Here is a 19,796-nt window from a genome sequence, read left to right as displayed (position 1 = left end):
GCCAGTAACCAAATCACAGTTCTACACACAAAAAAAAAAATAAAAATAAAAATAAATTGTGAAGGCAGTGCTCTTATTTCGCAGTATCTGAAAACTGAAGGGCTTCACTCAGTCTTCAAGTTGTTCTCTAACGACTCAAAATGCTACACTTGAAGTCATCTTTCAAGGGTACATCAACCACAGCATTTTTATTTTTTAATATTGTGGAAACTGCATCAGAATGGATAACAATTTCTTCGCACCCCGTCATCAGTTTCTGAGAATCCTGTGGTCAAACCTGTGAACTTGGCCCAGGCTCTTGTTTGCATATTTTGTTGCCCATGAGGGATGTTTTGCGTTGATGATCAGGCTAGTAAGAATTATCATGAAGGAGGTTTAATTCTGAACACCTTACTTTACATCTGAAATATTTAGTTTACATTGATCAGGTGATTCTTGTTAATCCTACAAAATGCAGTAATTTAGCATGTACTTAACTTGTTTAGTCTTAAAGGGCTCAAGTCTTCCTTTGTTTTCCTTTTCCAGGAAAGGCTGGAGACATGGAAGTGTTAGAGGCCATCTCCACTCTTGTTTGAAGTCACTTAAATAATACATTTGTTTGGAGCAATAATATTAAAAATTAAAGTGCTAGCTTTGAAGAGGTCACAAAACTCACAGAAAATGTTCAGCTACCCTTTTTGAAAATTAAGATATATGTCTGAAATGGCTATCTCCTTTCCTTTTTGTTCCTTCAAATCTGGTTTGAAGAAGCTCTGATTAATAATCTCAATTTAAATGTGCACCATGCTATGATCACTGCTGTCAGTTTATGCACACTATAGCAACAACTCTGCTTCACTCTAGTGCAGTATTCATGACATGGCTGCATCAGCTGCTGAGACAGTGAGAATGAATGGCGTCTAAGCAGGATTTAGTTCTTTTACACCAGTAAACTGAAGAAAGGAAGAACTATTCCTTGCTTTAGAAAATTGACATGGCACACAGGCTGGGCTAACATTCTCTTTATTGGTCTACATATCAAACGCATATTCCTCCTTCTGAGTTTTTGCTTCTAGAGAAAAGGGAGAACACCCCTCTATTAATAAACTCATCCTTTGTGCCACTGTTTTGGTGCTATTTCCTATGACAGTCAGTCGTAACTCTTTTGGTTCAACTGCAATTGTTAGTTAAAAGACATTTCTTTAAATCATCCCAGAGGCTCAATAAACACTCACACCTAATTCAGTCCAGCCTGTTTGGTTTACCTTAAGTCAATTAGGAATCATTTTCAGCTGAATCAAAAAGACTCAATTGAATGGATTCAAAAGCTACTTGTACTTCTCAAGGTCTAAGTTTAAATCTAAAATTTTAAATATAACATATATATAAATCATGACTTCAAGAATAGTAAGCACTAACACCACAGTTTTAGACTTTTAACAATCTCACATAATGGACTTAGTGCTCAAAATCCAAGAAAGAAATACAGAATATTTACATTATTCCTAAGAACGGCTACAAGAGTACAACTGCTTATAGATGCCTATTTCAAAATCATCATGTGTGAATATGGATTCACCCCCTGAAATAGCTGAAAATAACTAAACTCTGGATAGAACTGAAACAGTCTTTTCTCTCCTCCTTCATCCTTACATTATTTTCATTGTAATTATCTGAATTTCAACTAAAACTACAATGTAAGTGTACAAACAAGGGCACTTACAAGGTGAATTACAGAATACACCAATTACCAATGGCATTTGAAATGACTTATTTTTTCTCCTGAAATAGTATGCACCACTGATAGCTAATGCACAAGTCTTCAGATTATTTCTATCTTCTCTTCCCAAAGAAGATTAAAGATATAGATACGTCCAGAAGTCTGTTAACAGCCTAAGACTTTTCTCCCTTTTTCTCCATGGTTCGTACTGTAACCAGAAGCATTAACTACAACCAAAAAAATGAAAATCCTGTGAAAACAGACTCTGTAATGTAGCACAGAATAAAAGAAGTAACTGCTTAATATGAAGCATCTCTTCAGGCAGTTTGTTGAGAAAAGCACCAGGATTTTTGTTAGTCTCAGTAAATTTCATTTATGACCCCAAAATAAGCATTCAGATTAAAACATACTTTACTTAAACAAGACAGTGCCAGTTACTCAGTGTAATTTATTATGCTGATATTCCCATTAGTTGCAGTCTGCTTCCATATCTTTTGGTACAACTGTCAATTTTAACATACTTGGAAACATGTAATATGGAAACAATGGATAGAACTGTTAGAAATGCACTCAAGCCATGGCTCAGGGGACAGACTTCATAAGTCTTAAAGTGTGAACTTTATTATCTTAAAGTGTATTAGTAGGCATACTTCTAAAAACTCCTTAAAAAATAAAAAAAATAGTGTTAAAATAACAAACTCAAACTTCTAGCCAGTGTAAACATCAGCAGCCTTTATACCACAGTAACTATCTGTTTTTTCCAACTGTATCTGCAAGCTAGAGCAAGAAAGACAAAAGAACTTGTAATTTGAATCATCAACAGTGGAAAGTCATCTCTTGACCTTTCCTACTGACTTAGAGTGTGATGCAAACAGATCTTCCAGCTTTTTCATACTCACATACTTCTCCTGTTGTCTAGGTGTTCATTTATTTATGAAGCCTCTAAACTTTGTGCAGCACAACACAGCAGACCAAGACAGTCACCGTCATAGTATCAAGGAATATTAACAGCTATTAGTACTACTTTCTTCTGTACTCACATACTCTTTAGAGAATTTAACTCCCAACTTCCATCTGTCTGAAATACTGCAATTACATCTCAACATTTTTCAAGCAGCTCTAAGAACACAGCATTTAAGTTTTCAAAATAAACCATCCATTTTGCATCTCTAGAGTACTCATCTAGCAAGTCAGTTCAAAATATATATATACACACACAATTCAAATGCTATGGTAAAGGAACTAAAAATGGTTTAGATAAAAATCTTCATTCTTGGAAAACATGCATATTCATTAGTCTAGAACACATTCAAGTCAAAATATATTGTTTCTCAGGGGTTTTCTATAAAGATTTTAATTATAGGATGACAATAATTTTAAGTGACAGTAGAAATTTGACAGAGGACTTGATTATGGCTGCCATTTTTGATCCATCTCTCAGAAGGAGCAAATCCCCATGAGCCTTCTTAAAGAATCATTTTCTCTAGTTGCAAAGAAGTATTTGAACATCAATAATACAGCTCAAGTCTGTCACTCCAGCTGAGAACAAAGGTTTTCAAGCTTCAGAACTGCCACAGGGACACACTTCTTTTGAGGAGCAAATCCGAAGTGGCGCTCAGGATTTTATGGCTCCTGTGGAACAGTGGTGATTGCTGGGTCTATTTTTCCCCCTCTTCTCCCATCAGGGATGCTGCACTTTATAAAAGTTTACTTTTTGTTAAAGTCTCATTGGAAACAGAAAATTATGGCCATGTGTCTCCTACCTCCCCCCTCCCTATTTTTCCCCAATTTCCAGCTAACCTACACAGGGTTCTGTGTGCACACATTTGAAGAGGTTTTTACTGTAACTCAAAAAAAGCAGAGCTAGTGTGTCTGATGCCCGGAGGGACACATTTTTTTTTTTCTTAAGACAAACAAGTTTGTCTATTTGAGGGACCAGTATTGTATAAAGAGTTAGAATAACAAATGCAGAAAAGTAAACATGAAGGCTGCACTTTCACTCTGAAAGAAAGCCTAGAAAAAGCCAAATACTGAGTTTAGAAATTATCTGTTTTTTCGCCAGACAGCAAAACACAACAAGCAATAAAAGCAACATAGCAACACTGGGCAAAGTTAGCCTCTTACTCAGTTCAGTTGGCTTGAGCCAAGTTACATCAGGTAAGGTTATCTGCCTACCTGGGAATCGCTAAGGACAATTCACCTTGATATTTTTCTTTAAGTACTAGTTAGGATATAAAGTCAGACAGGTCTTGTTGCATACAAGATACATAATACATTAATACTTAACCTACTCAGAAAGCATTACTGTAAGTCAGACGTTTTGTCAATTTCAAGTCCCAGATGCTCACCAGCAGGTGTTTGGTTTTTGTTTATTTTTAAAAACGAATAAAAAGTTAGGAAAACACTACACAGTAAAGACACTTCCCAGGCTGCTTATTTAGATCTAACACTGTTCTGCTTGCACCTCACAGGCCCTAGTTCTCAGCCTTGACAGACATTTCCAATTCAGCCTAAGTCTCCTGGTTTACATTAGCCAGAACTCCTCTGTTTGCTTGCTTCTCTTTATTTCATGAGGATATACACTCTTCTACCCTCAACTGAAAGCAGTTGACAAAGCATTATTTTGCCATTGAAGAATTTCTAGAGCAAGAAATAATTTCAGCTGCAATTGATCAGTCAGAATCAGTGCAAATTTTTATATACATATAAATATAACAGGAAATGTGAATGGATCTTTTTTTACAGTTATTACATACATTTCTCTTCTGAGATTTGACATTACTAAAAGTTATGTAAGAAGTCCTTTTGCCAGTTCCTCCTACACATTCTCTCAGCCACACTGTGGGAAGACATTACTTCTCCATCTAAATAAAAGCTACACAGTTGCATTCTTCACTGCTCAAGCACCAAACAGCCAAAAGTGAAATAAAATAGTTTTAGATACGTTTCGTCTGATTTAAGCCTACTAAAATTTTATTGAAACAATGATTCTTTCTGAAGCCTATAATCCCTCAACCTTAATATCCTAATTCAACATATGTTCTCCAACACTGTAGTGGCAGTTGTTTGCTCTATTTCTCTCCTTCACTTGTGGTACACACACACACACCCCACAGAGGAACTCACTGAAAGTGACATAAGCACACTTAATGTTCACTAAGTGTCACAATTCTCTCAGCTTTGATTTCTTACAAGGACTAGGCCCCTGGGCATAGATCAATTACATTTTCTATTCTCAGAATGCAATAATCAATTTTCATCATCTTTCTTCCCACTAGCTTTACACTCTTCTTGCCACTAGACTCTTCTCCTCTTTGCAAGTTGGTATTGGCCTCGCAAGTTTTCACTTTTAGACCTGACAATTTTTCTCCTTTGCTGTCTACAGGAGTAGCTCCAGTAAGAGAATAGTACTCCACACTAGCCACTTTTTGGATGCACTCATTTGCACACTTCAGCACTACTGTAGGTAAAAAGTACTAAAAGTACCACGAGTTTTATCTCAGAGTCTAGAAGAAGCTCACCTTAACAAAGAAGCTTCTTATGGGTAGTCTCTGGTCAAAAAAAAAAAAAAAAAAAAAGAGAGAGAGAGAGACAAAAAAAGCAAAAAAGGCAACTAGGTTTTCCATTTTGAAATAGCATAACGGAATATCCATAAAATTGCTGTTGTGCAATCAGAGGAAGATACAGCCCACACTCTAGTACTGCAGCTGGAAGGAAGGGGGGGGGAGGGGAGAATGGTGTTTGAATTTGTTTTCCCACTATCCAACTACTTCAACTGGCAATAAATGAAATCAGCTTTCCCTAAAGGCACTTGCTTTGTCTGTGACAGTAACGTGATCTCCCTGCGTTTATCTCAACCTAAATTTTTCCATCTTACTTTCTGTTCTGTACTGTTGAAAAGGGCGAGGAAAAGAGCAGCAGTCCATGGCCAGCCCACCACATCTAACACCAAAGTCACCTCTAGCTTAAGATTTTCATAGGTGCAATCTCCCTCACCAAGGTTTACTTCCACTAGCCTTTCAGAACAGGATCTCTCATGAAGACTAACACAACCAGACACCTTTCATGTCTACATTACAAGACAAAGTTCAAGTTGTGGAAACACAGCTACTTTATTACTCAGCTTGTTGATTTTAATTCAGACATATGCACAGCCCCTATATTCAGCTACTCATGTTTTCTGTAGCTGCAGTCTTCTCTTTCATGGAAGAGATAATATCCCATCTTATCCTGTAACTTGTGACTACAACCAACTGTGGCTTGATTGCACTTGGCGTGCTGGAATACAGCTGCTTTCTGCTTAAAGTTTACTCACAGAAAAACCCGTCCCTAATCTGTCCTTACACTTTACAATCACAAATCCTCCTTGTTGCATGCATAAAATGACTCTTCAGCTATTCTGTGCTCTCACAATTGTTTCTTGACAAATTCTGTGGGCAGCTACTCTTTTTCTGATCCAAGTTCATGAGCCCTCTTAATCTGAACATTTAATATGAACTTTTATACTTCTTACATCCTTGGAGTTATTAGTCATTGAAGTATGGAGCTAATTGAGTGGATCCTCTCTAGCACAGGTGACAGGAAGGTCTGCAATTAGAGAAACTGAATATATTGTTTCTGGTGATGCTTCAGTTACTTTACTCTTCCTAATGATTGTGAACAGTCATTATGTATATTCTAATGTGGTTTCTATAGTTTGAAAAACCACTGTAATTCACTCTTTAAGAAACTCACCTTTCACACAACATATCCTCCTGTTACTAAGGTATTCAGAAGTACCTTAAGCCACTAGTATTGGTTTGCAGAAGAATGACATCTGTAAGAACGCATTTCACAACACTGACATCAGAGACTTACAATACCACACACACAAGTTCAGCTGAATTAGAAAGAAACATTCATGCTGTTTAGAAATTACTCAGAAGCACATGTTTTTTAGAAGCCATTCTCCAATACATACTTTCTTCCTGTCTCATATTTTTGCAATGAGTTTCTGTGATAAAGCTTGCAGCTGGAAGCAATTACACACTATAGAACTACTTCCCAACAGAAATTGTGGCTTTAAATGCAACATAAGTGAAAATAAGTGCAGTATTAAAAAACACCAGATTATTGTAACATACAAGGACTCTTTGTCATTAAGCTTATCCTTCTTTGCAATTAACTGCCTTTTCTCAGTTAGGATGCAAGCAACAGACTTGCTATGCTTTCAACCAAAGGGCATTATGATGAAAATTAGCCTAACAACACCTCTTGTATACTCCTCCCGAAGTTATTTCTACCAAACATCAAAACCTCATTGCTCAAAATAGAAATATCAATGAGAAATGCTTGACGAGGCTGTTGGAAATCAAAGCTTGAAACACAGGAATCAGAGATGGAAAAGGTCAGTTGCCCTGTCTATTTTAAAATGTCTCAAATAACAGATCCCTTTGAGCAAAACATTCCATACATATCATTCGTTTTTTTTTTTTTCCTGATATCAACTGAGTTGAATCTCAATTTATAATCCTAAAACTATACAACTTAGTTTGAGACAACAAGGTAATGCCCATACATGTGTAACATCCTTCTTAGAAGGATGCTATGAGTATTTCTTAATCCACCATCACCCCAGAATGATTAATTATAACCACATCTGTGTTCTGTCAAAATCTAGTAATAAGGTACATGTATTTAACCCATTTATAACCTAAGTAAACTTACCAGAGACTGATCAAGACAAAGTCCTCATGCAAGTTTAAGACATTTCCCACTGAGGGATGTTGTCCCAATAGCAAAGAAAATCTTTTCCAACAGTTTAATAAAGATGCACCTGCACATGTAAGAAAATTTAAGAATAACCAGGCTGCCTCTTGAAGCATGGCAGAAAAGAATAAGTGTCCAAAGGAAATGTTCTAAACTTCTGACAGACTTCACAGGGAGAAGGTAGTATGAACTAACAGGTAGTATGAATTAATACATTTCATTGAGTAAGAACAATTTGAGTCAGTCATGGAAGTCACAGGCGCCAATGGATGGTAAATTCTAAGGATTGTGACTGAAAGTGTCTCATACAAATACTTTTTTTCAGAAAACCTATGAGGCTCCCAAGCAAACTGCCTGCAAGAAATGCAAACTAAGGCCTAAGGTACACATCCAAACTGAACTTAATTTATTTTAAGTAACTGTTCAAGAAAAGTAGAGACAGTTCTCATTTCCACAGTATTACAGTCACCAAGGGACTGCACTCCAAAAGACATTAAAATGAGTGATCTGCTACAGTTAAGTGAGATCCAAAGACTGGTTTTCTGTACAATGTCATTTTGACAATAAATAGCAGATGGTAAATCCATGCTAATGTATCACTTTACAGATGCTGTAGATTACCCCCAGTAGGCAGCTAAGTACCACACAGTTGCTCACTCAATCCCCTGTAGAGGTACAAGGGAGAAAACATGAAAGGTAACAGTGAAAAAACTTGTTGGTTGAGATAAAGTTTAATAGGTAAAGCAAATCTGTATACACAAGCAAAGCAGGGAATTTATTCATTACTTTCCATCAGCAGCAGACATTTAACCACTTCTAGGAAAGCAGGGCTTATAATGCTTAACTACTTTGGAAGACGTGTGCCATTACTCCAAACACTATTGCCCATCCCCACCTTTCCCCCCAGCTTCTATTGTTGGGTATGATTTCATAGGGACAGTGTAGCCCTTCAGTTAATTCAGGTCAGCTGTCCTGGCTGTGTCCATTTCCCAGCTTCTTGTGTACCCCCAGCACCCTGGTTGGCAAACAGCTTGAGAAACAGAAAAATATCCTTACTCTGTAAGCACTGCTCAGCAACAACAGCAGTGTGCCACTGTATCACGGTCCCTTTGGGAGCTGGCTCTGATCTGATATGCAGCAGCTGCTGTGCCCTGCTCAGAGGCGATGCCTGCAGCCCACCAGTACCAAACCCTTGCCATGTAAACCCAGTACACATTTATATACTGTTTCTACTATTTCCGGCTTTATAGGACATGTCCAAACAACAACATTATGTACATCGATTGATACCACTTCTGGTTAGGCTATAAAGGATCTGAAGAGGAAGAACTATCTTTGATTATTAGATATTGCAGCTGTGCAAACATTACCACACAGTTCCTTCACAGTTACTGCATCCAAACAATTCCCCATCTGAAACAAAACTAAGCATTTAAACTAAAATGGTCAAAAAAAAAAAAAAAGATAAAAACACAACAATTTTATTTGAAAGCTTAAGTTTTTTCAGAACAACTCAGCATTATCTTCAGATTCACATTTCCACAAGCATTTCAAAAGTCTTCCTTTTAGGAGGTAAAGGCAATATTTAAGTAAGTTTTCCTCCTAACTTGATCTCACTGAGAAATAATCTGGAGGTTATGCACTACTGATTGTATTAAAGTGTTACCATTTTCACCATGTTAGACGCTACTGTGCTCTCCCATTTCCTGAATCAAGAGACTGAGTTGTCAGTGTTCCTTCACTTTTCTCCTCATACCTGTTCAAGCTGTTAGATACCATACCAAATGAGAGCATGGCTTGATGCTATATGGCCATTTGTAAAAAGATGATCTAAAAGGAATTTAAATAGGAGACTGAGACATTAAATTACTAACAAAAATAGGTCAAAGATTAATTTTAATAATGCCAACATTAAGACATCACAAGATTGTTCAACCAGAAACACACATACACAACTGAGCTGTAGAGAACTTCATTTTTTTTTTCTGATCAAGACAAATTTGAAATGAAGAAAACTTAAGGTTTACATTCACTCTGATAAGACCGACCATTTAAACTTCACCTTCCCATGTTTTAAGGGCATCTAAAGGCCTACAACAAACTGAAGGACAGGATCTCTGATAATTCATTGCCCTACTGAACTAAAGAGGATATACCAGCTTATATACTGGAGGATATATCAGCTGAAGATGTAACATTTTAGCATTATATTTTGCAGGATTACATCAAAGTTTTGTTTAATCAGATAAGAGCACTTTAGGGAGCAAGTTTGACGTCTTGCTAAGACACATGGTGATGAAAACAGGAGGTATTTGCAAGGAGATGGACCCACCACAAAACAGCTTCCAAGCACTTTAGGACATGGAGAAGCCCATAGCTGGCTCCTCCTGTGTTTCAAACAGAAATACAGAACATCTGACTAAGGAATCTGGATTCCACACAGGGTCCTGAAGAATTCAGCCAGGATAAGATCAAGTGCTGCCAGGCTAAACTCTTCTTCTTTTTGTCTTGGGATTCTAAAAGTACAGACTGAGCACTTAAGAGCTGTACATGAATAGAGTGATGTAAACAACATGTTTAAAACAATACTCTTAACTGTTCTGTTAATTCAAAGGGAAATAATTATAAGATTAGTGACATGGTTTAATAGTGGACTTGGCAGCACTAGGGTGGACTAGATTACCTTAGAGAATTATTTAGGTTGGAAAAGACCTATGATGCTATATGATAACTTGAATGACAGCATATCTTACACAATACATGCTATAGAAGGCATAAAATACAACTCAGATGATACAGTGGTTTACTGGATGAGACCACTGGAACCAGATTTTCTTCTTAGTTTGAAGCACTCATGGATTTCTGCAAGTCATCTCTTCAAGATTCAGGGTATCCTGTGAAATAGGCTTCATTATACTGACTCTGGACATTAAAAAAAAAACAACCCTCAAGTATGTCAATTGTTGGAAATCTCCATGTTGCCTTCCAAAGCCTTAGATGCTTTTTGCTTCCATGATTTTGGCCATATTCTTAATATTCTGGTTACTGAAAGTGAGGTCAGGAAGTCTGCAGAAAGGAGCTGCACAGTATAATTAAGCTTACTGTATATAAAGAAATGCTCTCTGATTTCCTATGCATGTGTCTCCTTATTTCACTCATGGTCCCTAATTCTTGTATTCAGACAGACAATGGGGTTGATTGTGTTTTTAACAGGGTATACACAAGGAAACATTGTCTCTAAGTGTAGAGCAGATGTTCAATGGAAAAATGGACTCTTCTGAATCACAATGCAAGCAGATTTCAGGAAACACAGGCAAGTTTGCTACCACTGAAGCTTGTCTCACAGTTTGCAGCTGGGCTCTGTTGTGCATCAGGGACCAGAACTCCAGCTGTAGTAATAATAAACATGTTATTAATGCACTAGACTCCAAAGTGAGCCCTATCTACTAGCACAGGTAGGCTTTAGACAGAAGTAACTACCTAAGCCAAGACCACAAACAGTGGTCCAGAGATACAATTTCATTGTGGAATATGAACACTATATTAATTTGACAAAACTTCCTAACAAATCAAGGATAGATTTAGACCCAAATGTACCACAGAATCTACCCTGCCACTCCTATTCCACATTTCTTTAGGAGATCCTCAACGCTTCAAACTACAGTGAAGTTAGGAAAAGCCTTTAAAAGTAGAGACAAGGGCACAGGTCACTGTCACCAGCTGTTCTTTTTAGAAGGAAAACCAACACCGTAATAGTAACTTCTAAGATATATACCAAACACAGCACTTGCATCAGGACTCATGGTATTGCAGGGTTAACTTACATCTTGGCTAGCAAGGTCAACTCCAAACACACAAGGTTCTACAAGCCTAGAAAAAGGACATACTACAGATCAGCAATCCCAGAAACAGCCCTAGCGAGAAGCTTACCAGGTCCTCAGAGACGAATACAATCAACAATGCCAAAATGAGAAAAACAGTGCAAAGGAAATGGAGATAGAGAGGGTAGGCTCTGCATATTTGAATGTACCCCAGGCAATGAAGTACTCCAGAGACGAAGTACACAATACAATGCAGATAAGTGAATGGTACCTTCAGTTAAAGGCAACATAATTTCCTAAGTGCGGTGATTATTTTTGTACTTCTGTAGTGGGTTTACGTGGCAAGGTTTTAGTAGTAGGGAACCATAAGTGTGGCTTCTGAGAGAAGAACCCAGAAGCTGCCCCATTTAAGATATGGGAGCTACTGCCGCCCAAAGCCGGGCCAATAGGTGATGTTGTTTTTACCTCTGCGAGAACAGATTTAAGAAAGCAAAAAACCTGCTGCAAAACAGCACTTACCCCCAAGGTATGTGAAGGAGGGCAGGAGGTGCTCCAGGCAGGCAGCAGCAGTTCCCCTGCAGCCTGTGCAGGGAGAGGCCCCTGGTGGAGCAGGCTGTCCCCCTGCAGCCCATGGTGTACTGGGTCTGGCTAGGACGTTAACTTTCCCGGCAGCAGCCCATACAGTGCGGCACTCTGTACTTGTAGCTGGAACAGCAGTGGTATCACACCAGTGTTGTGTCTACTGCTGAGCAGCAGTGGCACAGCATTGGGCCTTTCTCTAACCCTCCTAGGGGGCGGGCAAAAAGTGAGGAGAGAAACATCAGTAGGGCAGCTGACCTAAACCAATCAAAGGGATATTCCATGCCATGTGGTGTCACACTCAGCAATAAAAGTTGGAAACAGGAAGAAGAGGAGAGGGGTGGGCTCTCGTTGAGAAGACCTCGGTCCTCCTCCCAAACACCGGCTGCGTGCATTGAGGCCTTGCTTCAAGGACGTGGTCAATCATCGCTCATTTGTGGCAAGTAGAGGGTAATTTTTTTCCTTGGCACTTACATATAGCCTTCATTTATTTTGTTTGTTTGTTTTCCTCGCTTCTTTTTATTTTTTCCTTTTTTCCCACCATTTTCCCCTTTCCCTTTTAATTTCCCCTTAGTTAAATTGTTTAGTTCATGGTAGTCTTTATTTAATTGTTATTATTATTACCCTTTAATTAAATTATCCTTATCTCAACCTGTGAGTTGTCCTTTGCTTTACTTCTCTACCTCCTCATCTGAAGGAGGGGGAGTGAGAGAGCGGTTGAGGGGTTTAGCTGCCCAGCACGGTAAAACCACCACAGGTGATTTCGGTTGGTTCTTACGAAAAATTTCTTCACCGAAAGAGTTGCTCTGGTGGGTTTACGTGGCAAGGTTTTGGTAGCAGGGGGCCATAGGGGTGGCTTCTGTGAGAAGAATCTAGAAGCTGCCCCACGTTAGATAACGGCTCCACTGCTGGCCAGAGCCAAGCCAGGAAACGATGTCGCTTGTTCCTCTGTGAGAGCATATTTAAGAAAGGAGAACAAAAATAACAAAAAAAAAAAAAGCTGCTTCACAGGGAGAAAGAGAGGAGAAGCAGCCCTGCAGCCCCCCAGGTGAGTGCAGCAGGAGGGCAGGGTCGCTGCAGGCAGGCAGCAGCAGTTCTCCTGCGGGCTGTGCAGGGAGAGGCCCCCGGTGGAGCAGGCTGTCCCCCTGCAGCCCATGGAGCAGATCTCCACGCTGCAGCCCCCCCGTGGGTGGAGGAGCCCCCGGTGGAGCAGGTGGATGTGGCCTGGAGGAGGCTGCGGCCCATGGAGAGCCCCCGCAGGGCAGGAGCAGGCCCCGGGCCGCAGCTGCAGCCCCCCCGTGGAGAGGAGCCCCCGCAGGAGCAGGGGGTCTGGGGGGAGCTGCCGCCCAGCCGGGGGGGACCCGTGCTGGAGCAGTTTGCTCCTGGGGGATGGATGGATGGATGGAGCCCGTGGGACGGAGCCGTGTGGGAGCAGTGCTTGAGGAGCTGCTGCCTGTGGGCAGCCCGTGTGGGATCATCTGGGGAAGGACGGCATCCCGTGGGAGGGACCCCACGGGGAGCAGGGGCAGGGAGGGAGCGAGAAGGAGCGGCGGGGACAAAGCATCAGGGACTGACCGCAGCCCTCAGTCCCCTGTTTCCCTGCACTGCTCAGGAGGAGGAGGTGGAAGAGGGCAGATGGGGAGAAGACGTTTTGGGTTTCTTTCCTTTGTTTCTCACGTGTCTAGTTTGTTGGTAGTAGGCAATCACTCTTACTATCTCCCTATGCTGAGTCTGCTTTGCCCGTCACGATAATTGTTGAGCGATCTCCCCGTCCTTATCTCAGCCCTTGAGCCCTTTGCATCGTATTTTCTCCCCCTTTCCCTTGAGGAGGGGGAGTGAGAGAGCGGTCGTGGTGCCCACCCGATTCAGACCACCGCAGTTGCAAAGTCCTGGGAAAGATTTCTTTAAAGAAATTAAACAAGGTGTTTAACAAAGAAATGCAGAGTTTCCTCTTTAAGGCTTCCTGGAGAATTGGGGTTCTTTCCTATTCCCAGCTCGGAGGAAGGGAATTGTTGATTTCACCTTCTTTTTTCTGACATGGAAATAAAAGGTGAACTGTTCTACAAGTACGGGCAACGTCTCAGAATCAAGCTCTTTTGGTCTGTAATCCTTTCTCAAGGAAAAGATTGATCACACACCTTCCACAGATGTAGGGGAGCAGGGAATAATTTTTGAACTACCCTAATTCAAGTCAGTTTGGGCATAGTGGTCCTTCTCTAGCTTTTTCTGAGACATACGCGTTAGCAACAGAGAGTGTTGTGCCGTCGCTGGGAGGCGCCTGCCGTGATGACTTCAGAAACAGAAGGGAATTATGTCACCACAGCACTTTGGCAACAGCTACCTCTGCGCACGTTTAGCCGGGAGGGACAGAGAAGGGTGCTGGATGTGTTGAAACCACGTGAGGATTTGTGGATCTCACCTCGAGGTGCACAGAGAGGGCCCATGCCCTTCTGTAAGTGTTTTGATGCTTGGCTGGGGAAAACAGTGTGGTTTTGTTGTGAATGCTTCATTTTAGTATTCTGTAGTTTGTGTAAAGCCCTTAGAGAAGCCTCAGGTTTGGTACTTTGCTCAATGATGGAGCTGCACAGAGTGAGAACAGACCCAATGTACGGGTGAGGGCCTCTGCACGTTCTCTTCTTCCTACAGACGATCAACAAATAAGGGTAGACAGAGAAGAGTGTGCTGTGGTCCTCCCATAGACCGCAAGTACTAAAGCATAAACAAGAGGCTTAAGAGTACCCGTGTCACGTTAAAATTCAGGACAGCAATGGACTTCATCACATGGGCTGGCCTGTCGACTAGTGTCTCAGGCTGTGGTGTATGAAGATGCACTCCATCTGCTTTCAGGGTAGCAATTGCAGTGGGCAAGCTGCCTGACCTTAACATTGTTCATTCCATTTTTCACCTGAGTTTTGCTGGTTTCCCACGATTCACTCTTGGTCTAGAAAAAAAAAGAAATTAAAAAAAAAAAAAAAAGGAATTTGGATCAAAATAAAAGGATTTCCTTTCCATTAGTTACATGTTCTATACTTGACAGGTTTGATTATCGACTTAGAAGGCAAATATCTGGCCAGACTGCAAGACTTGTGCTCGCAGCGTGGGACAGCTCTCGTAAAGGTGATTCAGGGTAGCTTCTGGAAAACAAGACGTCAGATCTCCCAGACAGCTTTCTTTGTGCTAATGTAGGAAGGGCGAGTAAGAGTAAAGGTAAGAGTCCAGGTACCGTAAGAAGCGGAAAGTGTGAAGGAAACTTCCTTCTGGCTGATACAGCTCCATATCTAGTTGTCAAGTATGAAGAGAGCAGTTCTAAGTTTCTCGGGGAGAGGAAAACAAAGAGGCTGGGAGATTGTACAAAGAAAAAAATGGGATGAGCTATTTCAGGAAATCCTAGTAACTGGAAATAGAGATTGGAAGAGTGCTTTAAGCCAAGACAGAAACTTTTCAAAACTAAAACCTAGGAGTTGGATGAACCAAGAAATGAATCCATTTTGATTATGCAGTTGTGTCCAGCGTTATCTTGGGAGATATGGTTTCCACATAAAATGTATCTGGGGCTTGAAGTTTTCCTAACGCCCTTCTCTGTGTATTCCCTACTGTTTGGTAAGCGCTGAGGTCACACTGCAGACAGCAGCACGTCCTCTCCCCACTCCTTAGCTGTCTGTTTTCACAACACGCCTAGCAACAGAATGGCTTTGGCACAACTGCGCCTATGACCGAGTTCATTCAAGCTGGTGGACAAGGTAAAAGCTCTGGACAAGCGAAGGGGAGGGAGGGATGGACGGACATACAATATGATCACTTTAATCTCATTTCTCTAAGAACCCTTGCCGAGAAAACAAAACAAAACAGAACGGAACAGAACAAATGAAGCAAGCAGCCAGCTTGCTGGAGACATTGTCTGCGAAACAGTGCAGACACTTGCAGACAAAAGCATACCAAAGGACTAACTCTTTGAGCTTAATTCTACTCAAACAGCATAACCTCAAAGTCCTGTTTCTGTTCATCACAGGCTGGTACAGTAACATGTCGCATCTGATGACTTTGCAGCATAGATGTCAGGAATGCAGCTTGGGATCACCTCCTTCTACTGAGAGTTCAGTTTGAAGGGATGAGCAAGTAATTTTTCCTGGGTGGACAGAAATCTAAAGTCTGTTTTCTAACACTCTTACAGACACTTCTCTGTCCATCGGCCTGTCCTGCCAACTCTGGTGTGAGTGTGAAGTTGTGGCAAGAGGGGTTTCCCGTTCCTATTTGACCTGGTGGACACCAGCTTTCCTAGGAAATTGCTGATGTTGCTGAGGAGGCAGCAGTATCAAAGCCCTAGATTCTGAAAGCAGCAAAGCAAGCTAGAGGAAAACTGTATGTCCGGGTAATTTTCTTTCTTTTTATTTTTTCATTCTTCACTTGTAAGAAAATCTAAGTCTTTAAACCATTTGTTTGAAAACACAGCTTTATGGAAATGCTTCTGGGTGTGCTCCTTCCCCTTGTTTGCAACCTGCTTAACCTCGCTTCAGCTCTAGGACACCTATGCTCGAATTTATGCTTCCCATGATAAAGCAGCGTTCTTTCGGTATTCTCTTCTGTGACGGTTGCAGGTGAGGTTGAAAAGAGTTGTCAGTACGATTCTTCGTTTCCTTTGCAGTATCCAAAACTCCGTATTACAGCGGATCTTCTCCTCTGATCTGAAAAGCTTCACAGGCCAAAAGAGAATTGAGATGAAGAAGGAAATAGAGAATGCTGACCAGTATTTCCAGTTACCACCCGTAAGTGTTGTGAAAGAATCCGGTGCATTTCTGTAGTGGTAGAAAGTTAATAAAGTCATGATCGTGCGCTTGAAGGCAAGCAATGCTATAAAAACGAAGAATGCAAGGCCCTGCTTAAGGCCAGTCTTCAGGCTGCTTCTCGATCAACAGCTCATTTGGTTGTTCCACAACCTCATCTCCGCTTGCTTAGAAGTTGTGAAGGTCGGAAGCACACTCCGTGTTTTTCATCCCCTCTGTGTATCTTTTCCCTGACAGCAACTTCTGTCTTGGCTCTTCACATCCAGCCAGAGCAGTTTCTTTGCCTCCGCAACCTGCAGGCTGTCCTCTCGTGTGTACCTGTGCTGGACTGAGGGTAATGCTTGTGACGCACACAGATGCTGTATTCACTAGCACTTTTAGAAAAGAGAGCAAGAAGCTAACCTGCGCAGCAGTTTCTTAGGTTTCTGTATATCTATCTATCTATCTCTCTGCGCATATATTTCATTACTTACTTACTTTTTTAAAGATCCTTTAAATATAGTAGATCCTTTAAGAAAGCTTACTTGTCCTTCTCCTTTACTTGTTTTTAACGTTTACTTTTCTAACCAATCCTTAATGTTACAATATTGGATTTATTTAGTTCTCAGTCCTTAGAAGTTCTCAAAGCACATCAGTGATTTCTGTATTTCTCAATCTTTCCATCTGCATTGAGACCTCTTATCTTAATTTAGGTATTAGGTGAAGAAGAACACTGAAACCAGCTGAAGCCGTATCAGCATAGATGCTTCTGTGCTAGGAAGTAATTCCGAGTGCTTCCACGGTGTACTTTAGACAGGTTTGCTCTGGTCCTCTGGACTCAGCATCCCCAAGGGATATTTCAAAGCTCTCTGAAGGACCCGTCATTATCTCTGACACTGCAGTCTCCATTAGGAAGGGGTAAATATGCCTTGCCCTTGTGCAAAGGAACTACTCAGTTAGCTGTTTCTAACCCAAATCTCTTTGTTGTCTTCTGTTGACAGACACCACCCGGCTAGCCAAGCTAAACCACTGAAAACGGAAGGAGTGGGACATCTTCAAAAGCCTGCTGCTGCTTCTAAGCAGAACTGCGATGTAGGTGGGGACACAGCAAGAGGACACGTCCAGGCCACGGTGGAACTGCAAGGCACCTGTCTAAGCCACAGAACGAAGTCAGCGATTCCCAGTTGCAGACTGTTGCTCGCCTAGTGACACAGCAGCTGGAGCGCTTCTGGTTGCTGCTGATGGGTTCCCGTGAATCAGCCAGGGATAGCAGCTATGAGAACGACTGAAGCAATCTGAAGATACCTGAAAGAAAGAAAAGAGGAGGGAAGAAGACAAGAGGGGAGGGAAGGGGAGGGAATAAAAGGAAGGGAGGGGAGGGAAGGGGAGGAGAGGGGAAGGGAGGGAAGGGGAGGGGAGGGGAAGGGAGGGTAGGATAGGGTAGTGTAGCATAGCATAGCGTAGGGTAGCGTAGCGTAGTGTAGGGTAGCGTAGCGTAGTGTAGTGTGGTAGAGGGGAGGGGAGCGTAGGAGAGTATAGGGTAGTGTAGGGGAGCGGAGTTTAGGGGAGTTTAGGGTAGGATAGGGGAGGGGAGCGTAGGGGAGCATAGGGGAGGGGAGCATAGGGTAATAATGTAGGGTAGTGTAGCGAAGGGGAGTGTAGGGTAGTATAGGGGAGGGGAGTGTAGCAGAGTGTAGGGACAGGGAGCATAGGGGAGGGGAGGGGAGGGCAGGAGAGGGTAAGATAGTGTAGGGGAGGTTAGGGGAGGGTAGGATAGGGTAGTGTAGCATAGCATAGCATAGGGTAGCGTAGCATAGTGTAGTGTGGTAGAGGGGAGGGGAGCGTAGGAGAGTATAGGGTAGTGTAGGGGAGCGGAGTTTAGGGGAGTTTAGGGTAGGATAGGGGAGGGGAGCGTAGGGGAGCGTAGGGGAGGGGAGCATAGGGTAATAATGTAGGGTAGTGTAGCAAAGGGGAGTGTAGGGTAGTATAGGGGAGGGGAGTGTAGCAGAGTGTAGGGACAGGGAGCATAGGGGAGGGGAGGGCAGGGGAGGGTAAGATAGTGTAGGGGAGGTTAGGGGAGGGTAGGATAGGGTAGTGTAGCATAGCATAGCGTAGGGTAGCATAGCGCAGCGTAGCGTAGCATGGTAGAGGGGAGGGGAGCGTAGGAGAGTATAGCTACCCTATACTCTCCTACGCTCCCCTCCCCTCTACCATGCTACGCTTGTAGGGGAGCGGAGTTTAGGGGAGTGTAGGGTAGGATAGCGGAGGGGCGTGTAGGGGAGCGTAGGGGAGGGGAGCATAGGGTAATAATGTAGGGTAGTGTAGCAAAGGGGAGTGTAGGGTAGTATAGGGGAGGGGAGTGTAGGGGTGTGTAGGGTAGTTTAGGGGAGGGGAGTGTAGCAGAGTGTAGGGATAGGGACTGGAGGGGAGGGGAGGGGACCGTAGGGGAGGGGAGGGGAGGGAAAAGAGGGGATGGGAGGGGTGGGGAGTGCTACCATAAATAAAATTGCCAAATACATGACCTTTTGGATCCGGAGCCAAATATTTGTGTTGCTGAAGGGATGCAAGACACAGACTCCTGATGGCTCTTGAACAGGAGGCGTTTATTGCCCTTTTTCACTCCTACATGTCCTCTCCCCGTAGCCCCACGTGCTGTCCACGCGCCCGAATCTATCATACAGTTGGTCAGAGACCCTCAGACACGCACCTGGAGCCAGCCAGCAATTGCCCACTGCCCAAAGGTCCTCTTTAGCACTGTAGCCATTTCTTGATCTCAGCCCGGCTCAAGGTTTTGTTCCTACCACTTGTTTCCTCATTACCTCTAATTCAGGGACCTGCGAAACAGCGCGAAGCCACCTGAAAATTCCCTCCCCACGCGTTGCCATTCATTCCACAACCTGATTTATCGCTGCCATCCGCGCATTGCACAGTGCCATGAAAGCTTTGGCGTGCACAGAGGTGGCTGAGGATTTTCAGAAAGAACTTTCCTTAAGAACTGCATCAAGACTTTTGCTGGAAGGCAAAAGATCGGGTGATTGATTAACGTAGGGAAGGCAGCTGAGCAAGGGAAGCATCTTCCAAACTTCCAAATATTTCCTGGATACAGAACTACAACTCCTCTGCTCTCCGCTTAGGAGTTTCTGTCACCTGCTTAGGAAGCAGAAGCAGTAAGATGGGATTTAGAGGATC

At 42.3% G+C, this 19,796-nt stretch overlaps 1 long non-coding RNA gene across 1 annotated transcript; it reads left to right on the top strand.

Moving 5' to 3' along the window:
* The first annotated feature begins 15,829 nt into the window (after nt 1-15,829).
* Nucleotides 15,830-16,965, top strand: LOC137851740 (uncharacterized). Its single transcript, XR_011093414.1, has 3 exons — nt 15,830-16,216; nt 16,490-16,610; nt 16,866-16,965. It is a non-coding gene; the product is annotated as an uncharacterized lncRNA (long non-coding RNA).
* Nucleotides 16,966-19,796: the final 2,831 nt, after the last annotated feature.

The sequence above is a fragment of the Anas acuta genome, chromosome 2 (assembly GCF_963932015.1).
Source record: "Anas acuta chromosome 2, bAnaAcu1.1, whole genome shotgun sequence".
In the NCBI taxonomy this organism is placed as follows: domain Eukaryota; kingdom Metazoa; phylum Chordata; class Aves; order Anseriformes; family Anatidae; genus Anas; species Anas acuta.
The sequence above is the reverse complement of the archived record's forward strand: the minus strand, read 5'-3'. Positions and strand labels throughout refer to the sequence as shown.